Raw genomic sequence first — 8,846 nt, forward strand, 5'->3', positions numbered from 1 at the left:
TATTAACTAGATAAAATTTTAAAATGATTTCTTAGACGATCCAATCATAAGGATGTTAAGATATATCAATTTTAGTCATAGGAAAAAATTATTAAAAAATTTCAAATTCATCTAGCATGTTAGGATTAGAAAAATCTAGTAAAAGGACACTCCAAACAACGAGACTCGTTCCCGATTTACTAGATAAAATTTTAAAATGATTTTTTTGATGATCCAACCATACGGATGTTAAGATATATCAATTTTAGTCATAGGAAAAAATTATTATAAAATTTCAAATTCATCTTACATGTCAGGATTAGAAAAATCTAGTAAAAGTACAACTCCAAACAACAAGACTAGTTCCCGATTTACTAGATAATTTTTTTAAATGATTTCTTCAATGATCCAACCGAACGAATATTAAGATTTATCAATTTTAGTCATTTGAAAAAATTATTAAAAAAAATCAAATTTATCTTGCATATGAGGATTTGAAAAATCTAGTAAAAGTACAACTCCAAACAACGAGACTCGTTCCCGATTTACTAGATAAATTTTTAAACTGACTTCTTCGATGATCCAACCATACGGATGTGAAGATATATCAATTTTGTTCATATGAAAAAATTATTAAAAAAATTCAAATTCATCTTGCATGTGAGGATAGAAAAATCTAGTAAAAGTACAATTTCACACAACGAGACTCGTTCCCTATTTACTAGAAATTTTTTTAAAATGATTTCTTCAACAATCCAACCGTACGGATATTATGATTTATCAATTTTAGTCATATTAAAAATTATTAAAAAAATTCAAATTCATCTTACATGTTAGGATTAGAAAAATTTAGTAAAAGTACAACTCTAAACAACAAGACTCGTTCCCAATTTACTAGATAAATCTTTAAAATGATTTCTTCGACAAGCCAACCATACGGATATTAAGATATATCAATTTTAGTCATAGGAAAAAAATATTTAAAAAATTCAAATTCATCTTGCATGTTAGAATTAGAAAAATCTAGTAAAAGTATAACTCCACACAACGAGACTTGTTCCCTATTTACTAGATAAATTTTTAAAATGATTTCTTCAACGATCCACCCGTACGGATATTAAGATAAAATTTTTTAGTTATATGAAAAAATTATTAAAAAAAATCAAATTCATCTTGCATGTCAAGATTAGAAAAATCTAGTAAAAGTACAACTCCACACAATGAGACTCGTTCCCTATTTACTAGATAAATTTTTAAAATAATTTCTTCAACAATCAAAACATACGGATTTTAAGATATATCAATATTAGTCATTTGAAAAAATTATTAAAAAAAATCAAATTTATCTTGCATGTGAGGATTTGAAAAATCTAGTAAAAGTACAACTCCAAACAACGAGACTCGTTCCCGATTTACTAGATAAATTTTTAAACTGACTTCTTCAATGATCCAACCATACGGATGTGAAGATATATCAATTTTGTTCATATGAAAAAATTATTAAAAAAAATCAAATTCATCTTGCATGTGAGGATAGAAAAATCTAGTAAAAGTACAATTTCACACAACGAGATTCGTTCCCTATTTACTAGATAAATTTTTAAATTGATTTCTTCAACAATCCAACCGTACGGATATTATGATATATCAATTTTAGTCATATGAAAAAATTATTAAAAAAATTCAAATTTATGTTGCACGTGAGGATTTGAAAAATCTAGTAAAATACAACTGCTGACAACGAGACTCGTTCCCGATTTACTAGATAAATTTTAAAAATGATTTCTTCGACGATCCAACCATACAAATGTTAAGATATATAAATTTTATTCATATGAAAAATTTTTTAAAAAAATTTAAATTCATCTTTCATGTTAGAATTAGAAAAATCCAGTAAAAGTATAACTCCACACAACGAGACTTGTTCCCTATTTACTAGATAAATTTTTAAAATGATTTCTTTAACGATCAAACCGTATGGATATTAAGATAAAAAATTTTAGTTATATGAAAAAATTATTAAAAAAAATCAAATTCATCTTGCATGTCAAGATTAGAAAAATCTAGTAAAAGTACAACTCCAGACAAGGAGACTCGTTCCCAATTTACTAGATAAAATTTTAAAATGATTTCTTCGACGATCCAATCGTACAGATATTATGATATATCAATTTTAGTCATAGGAAAAAAATATTAAAAAATTTCAAATTCATCTAGCATGTCAGGTTTAGAAAAATCTAGTAAGAGGACACTCCAAACAACAAGACTTGTTCCCGATTTACTAGATAAATTTTTTTAAATGATTTCTTCAACGATCCAACCGTACGAATATTAAGATTTATCAATTTTAGTCATTTGAATAAATTATTAAAAAAAATCAAATTTATCTTGCATGTGAGTATTTGAAAAATCTAGTAAAAGTACAACTCCAAACAACGAGACTCGTTCCCGATTTACTAGATAAATTTTTAAACTGACTTCTTCGATGATCCAACCATACGGATGTGAAGATATATCAATTTTGTTCATATGAAAAAATTATTAAAAAAATTCAAATTCATCTTGCATGTGAGGATAGAAAAATCTAGTAAAAGTATAATTTCACACAACGAGACTCGTTCCCTATTTACAAGATAAATTTTTAAAATGATTTCTTCAAAAATCCAACCGTACGGATATTATGATATATCAATTTTAGTCATATGAAAAAATTATTAAAAAAATTCAAATTCATCTTGCATGTTAGGATTAAAAAAATGTAGTAAAAGCACAACTCCAAACAACAAGACTCGTTCCCAATTTACCAGATAAATCTATAAAATGATTTCTTCGACAATCCAACCATACGGATATTAAGATATATCAATTTTAGTCATAGGAAAAAAATATTAAAAAAATTCAAATTCATCTTGCATGTTAGAATTAGAAAAATCTAGTAAAAGTACAACTCCACACTACGAGACTTGTTCCCTATTTACTAGATAAATTTTTAAAATGATTTCTTCAACGATCCAACCGTACGGATATTAAGATAAAAAAATTTAGTTATATGAAAAAATTAATAAAAAAAATCAAATTCATCTTGCATGTCAAGATTAGAAAAATCTAGTAAAAGTACAACTCCACACAATGAGACTCGTTCCCTATTTACTAGATAAATTTTTAAAATGATTTCTTCAACAATCCAAACACACGGATTTTAAGATATATCAATTTTAGTCATTTGAAAAAATTATTAAAAAAAATCAAATTTATCTTGCATGTGAGGATTTGAAAAATATAGTAAAAGTACAACTCCAAACAACGAGACTCGTTCCTGATTTACTAGATAAATTTTTAAACTGACTTCTTCGATGATCCAACCATACGGATGTGAAGTTATATCAATTTTGTTCATATGAAAAAATTATTAAAAAAATTCAAATTCATCTTGCATGTGAGGATAGAAAAATCTAGTAAAAGTACAATTTCACACAACGAGACTCGTTCCCTATTTACTAGATAAATTTTTAAAATGATTTCTTCAACAATCCAACCGTACGGATATTATGATATATCAATTTTAGTCATATGAAATAATTATTAAAAAAATTCAAATTTATCTTGCATGTGAGGATTTGAAAAATCTAGTAAAATACAACTGCGGACAACGAGACTCGTTCCCGATTTACTAGATAAATTTTAAATATAATTTCTTCGACGATCCAACCATACAAATGTTAAGATATATAAATTTTATTCATATGAAAAAATTATTAAAAAAATTCAAATTCATCTTTCATGTTAGAATTAGAAAAATCTAGTAAAAGTACAACTCCACACAACGAGACTTGTTCCCTATTTACTAGATAAATTTTTCAAATGATTTCTTCAACGATCAAACCGTATGGATATTAAGATAAAAAAATTTAGTTATATGAAAAAATTATTAAAAAAAATCAAATTCATCTTGCATGTCAAGATTAGAAAAATCTAGTAAAAGTACAACTCCAGACTAGGAGACTCGTTCCCAATTTACTAGATAAAATTTTAAAATGATTTCTTCGACGATCCAACCGTACGGATATTATGATATATCAATTTTAGTCATAGGAAAAAAATATTAAAAAATTTCAAATTCATCTAGCATGTCAGGATTAGAAAAATCTAGTAAAAGGACACTCCAAACTACAAGACTTGTTCCCGATTTACTAGATAAATTTTTTTAAATGATTTCTTCAACGATCCAACCGTACGAATATTAAGATTTATCAATTTTAGTCATTTGAAAAAATTATTAAAAAAATTCAAATTCATCTTGCATGTCAGGATTAGAAAAATCTAGTAAAAGTACAACTCCAGGCAACGAGACTCTTTCCAGATTTACTAGATAAATTTTTAAAATGATTTCTTCGACAATCCATATCAATTTTAGTTATAGTAAAAAATTATTATAAAATTTCAAATTCATCTTGCATGTCAGGATTAAAAAATTCTAGTAAAAGTACGACTCCACACAACGAGACTCGTTCCCAATTTACTAGATAAATTTTTAAAATGATTTCTTCGACGATCCAACCTTACGTATATTAAGATATATCAATTTTAATCATAGGAAAAAAATATTAAAAAATTTCAAATTCATCTAGAATGTCAGGATTAGAAAAATCTTGTAAAAGTACAACTCCACACAACGAGACTCGTTCCCTATTTACTAGATAAATTTTTGAAATGATTTCTTCAACGATCCAACCGTACGGATATTAAGATAAGTCAATTTTAGTTATATGAAAAAATTATTAAAAAAATTCAAATTCATCTTGCATGTCAAGATTAGAAAAATCTAGTAAAAGTAAAACTCCAAACAACGAGACTCGTTCCCGATTTACTAGATAAATTTTTAAACTGACTTCTTCGATGATCCAACCATACGGATGTGATCAATTTTGTTCATATGAAAAAATTATTAAAAAAATTCAAATTTATCTTGCATGTTAGGATTAGAAAAATCTAGTAAAAGTACAACTCCAAACAACGACACTCGTTCCCTATTTACTAGATAAATTTTTAAAATGATTTCTTCAACGATCCAAACGTACGGATATTAAGATATATCAATTTTAGTCATATGAAAAAATTATTAAAAAAATTCAAATTTATCTTGCATGTGAGGATTTGAAAAATCTAGTAAAAGTACAATTGCAGACAACGAGACTCGTTCCCGATTTACTAGATGAATTATTAAAATGATTTCTTCGACAATCCAACCATACAGGTGTTAAGATATATCAATTTTATTCATATAAAAAAATTATTAAAAAAATTCAATTTCATCTTGCATGTTAGGATTAGAAAAATCTAGTAAAAGTACAACTCCACACAACGAGACTTGTTCCTTATTTACTAGATAAATTTTTAAAATGATTTCTTCAAAAATCCAAACGTACAGATATTAAGATATATCAATTTTAGTGATAAGAAAAAATTAATAAAAAATTTCAAAATAATCTTGCATGTCAGGATTAGAAAAATCTAGTAAAAGTACAACTCCAAACAACGAGACTCGTTCCCAATTTACTAGATAAATTTCTAAAATGATTTCGTCGACGATCCAATCGTAAGGATATTAAGATATATCAATTTTAGTTATAGGAAAAAAATATTAAAAAATTTCAAATTCATCTAGCATGTCAGGATTAGAAAAATCTAGTAAAAGGACACTCCAAACAACAAGACTCGTTCCCGATTTACTAGATAAATGTTTTAAAATGATTTCCTCAATGATCCAACCGTGCGGATATTAAGTTATATATGAATTTTAGTCACATGAAAAAATTATTAAAAAAATTCAAATTTATCTTGCATGTTAGGATTTGAAAAATCTAGTAAAAGGACACTCCAAACAACATGACTCGTTCCCGATTTACTAGATAAAATTTTAAAATGATTTCTTTGATGATCCAACCGTACGGATGTTGAAATATATAATTTTATTCATATGAAAAAATTATTAAAAAAAATTAAATTTATCATGCATGTGAGGATTTGAAAAATCAAGTAAAAGTACAACTCCAGACAACGAGACTCGTTCCCGATTTACTAGATAAATTTTTAAAATAATTTCTTCAACAATCCAACCATACAAATGTTAAGATATATCAATTTTAGTCATAGGAAAAAATTATTAACAAATTTCAAATTCATCTAGCATGTCAAGATTAGAAAAATCTAGTAAAAGGACACTCCAAACAACGAGACTCGTTCCCGATTTACTAGATAAATTTTTAAAATGATTTCTTCGACGATCCCACCATACGGATGTTAAGATATATCAATTTAGTCATAGGAATAATATTTATAAAATTTCAAATTCATCTTGCATGTCAGGATTTGAAAAATCTAGTAAAAGTACAACTCCACCGAACGAGACTCTTTCCCTATTTACTAGATAAATTTTTAAAATGATTTCTTCAACGATTCAACCGTACGGATATTAAGATATATCAATTTTAGTCATATGAAAAAAATGTTAAAAAAATTCAAATTTATCTTGCATGTTAGGATTTGAAAAATCTAGTAAAATACATCTGCAGACAACGAGACTCGTTCCCGATTTACTAGATAAATTTTTAATATGATTTCTTCGACGATCCAACCATACGGATGTTAAGATATATCAATTTTATTCATATGAAAAAATAAAAAAAAAATTTAAATTCATCTTGCATGTGAGGATTAGAAAAATCTAGTAAAAGTACAACTCCACACAACAAGACTTGTTCCCTATTTACTAGATAAATTTTTAAAATGATTTCTTCAACGATCCAACCGTACGGATATTAAGATAAATCAATTTTAGTTATATAAAAAAAATTTAAAAAAAAATCAAATTAATCTTGCATGTCAAGATTAGAAAAATCTAGTAAAAGTACAACTCCAGACAACGAGACTCGATCCCAATTTACTAGATAAAATTTTAAAATTAATTCTTCGATGATCCAACCGTACGGATATTAATATATATCAATTTTAGTCATAGGAAAAAATATTAAAAAATTTCAAATTCATCTAGCATGTCAAGATTAGAAAAATCTAGTAAAAGGACACTCCACACAACAAGACTCGTTCCTGATTTACTAGATAAATTTTTTAAAATGATTTCTTCAACGATCCAACCGTACGAATATTAAGATATATCAATTTTTGTCATTTGAAAAAATTATTAAAAAAATTCAAATTCATCTTGAATGCCAGGATTAGAAAAATCTAGTAAAAGAACACTCCAAATAACAAGACTCGTTCTCGATTTACTAGATGAATTTTTAAAATGATTTATTCGACGATCCAACCATACGGATGTTAAAATATATCAATTTTAGTCATCGGAAAAAATTATTATAAAATTTCAAATTCATCTTGCAAGTCAGGATTAGAAAAATCTAGTAAATGTACAACTCCACACAACTAGACTCATTCCCTATTTACTAGATAAATTTTTAAAATGATTTCTTCAACGATCCAACCGTACGGATATTAAGATATATCAATTTTAGTCATATGAAAAAAATATTAAAAAATTCAAATTTATCTTGCATGTGAGGATTTGAAAAATCTAGTAAAAGTACAATTGCAGACAACGAGACTCGTTCCCAATTTACTAGATAAATTTTTAAACTGATTTCTTCGACGATCCAACCATATGGGTGTTAATATATATCACTTTTATTCATATGAAAAAATTATTAAAAAAATTCAAATTCTTCTTGCATGTTAGGATTAGAAAAATCTAGTAAAAGTACAACTCCACACAACGAGACTCGTTCCCTATTTACGAGATAAATTTTTAAAATGATTTCTTCAACGATCCAAACGTACGAATATTAAGATATATCAATTTTAGTCATATGAAAAAATTATTAAAAAAATTCAAATTAATCTTGCATGTCAGGATTAAAAAAATCTAGTAAAAGTACAACTCTAGACAACGAGACTCGTTCCCAATTTACTAGATAAGTTTTTAAAATGATTTATTCGACCATCCAATTGTAAGAATATTAAGATATATCAATTTTAGTCATAGGAAAAATATATTAAAAAAATTCAAATTCATCTAGCATGTCAGGATTAGAAAAATCTAGTAAAAGGACACTCCAAACAACAAGACTCGTTCCCGATTTACTAGATAAATTTTTTAAAATGATTTCCTCAACGATCCAACCGTACGGATATTAGGTTATTAATCAATTTTAGTCATATGAAAAAATTATTAAAAAAATTCAAATTTATCTTGCATGTGAGGATTTGAAAAATCTAGTAAAAGTAAAATTGCAGACAACGAGACTCGTTCCCGATTTACTAGATAAAATTTTAAAATGATTTCTTTGAGGATCCAACCGTACGGATGTTAAAATATATTAATTTTAGTCATATGAAAAATTATTAAAAAAATTTAAATTTATCATGCATGTGGGGATTTGAAAAATCAAGTAAAAGTACAACTCCAGACAACGAGACTCGTTCCCGATTTACTAAATAAATTTTTAAAATAATTTGTTCAACGATCAAACCATACGGATGTTAAGATATATCAATTTTAGTCATAGGAAAAAATTATTAAAAAATTCTAATTCATCTTGCATGTCAGGATTAGAAAAATCTAGTAAAAGTACAACTGCACACAACGAGACGCGTTCCCTATTAACTATATAAATTTTTAAAATGATTTCTTAGACGATCCAACTATAAGGATGTTAAGATATATCAATTTTAGTCATAGGAAAAAATTATTAACAAATTTCAAATTTATCTAGCATGTCACGATTAGAAAAATCTAGTAAAAGGACACTCCAAACAACGAGACTCGTTCCCAATTTACTAGATAAAATTTT

Source organism: Apium graveolens, chromosome 9 (genome assembly GCF_009905375.1).
Source record: "Apium graveolens cultivar Ventura chromosome 9, ASM990537v1, whole genome shotgun sequence".
Taxonomy (NCBI): Eukaryota; Viridiplantae; Streptophyta; class Magnoliopsida; order Apiales; family Apiaceae; genus Apium; species Apium graveolens.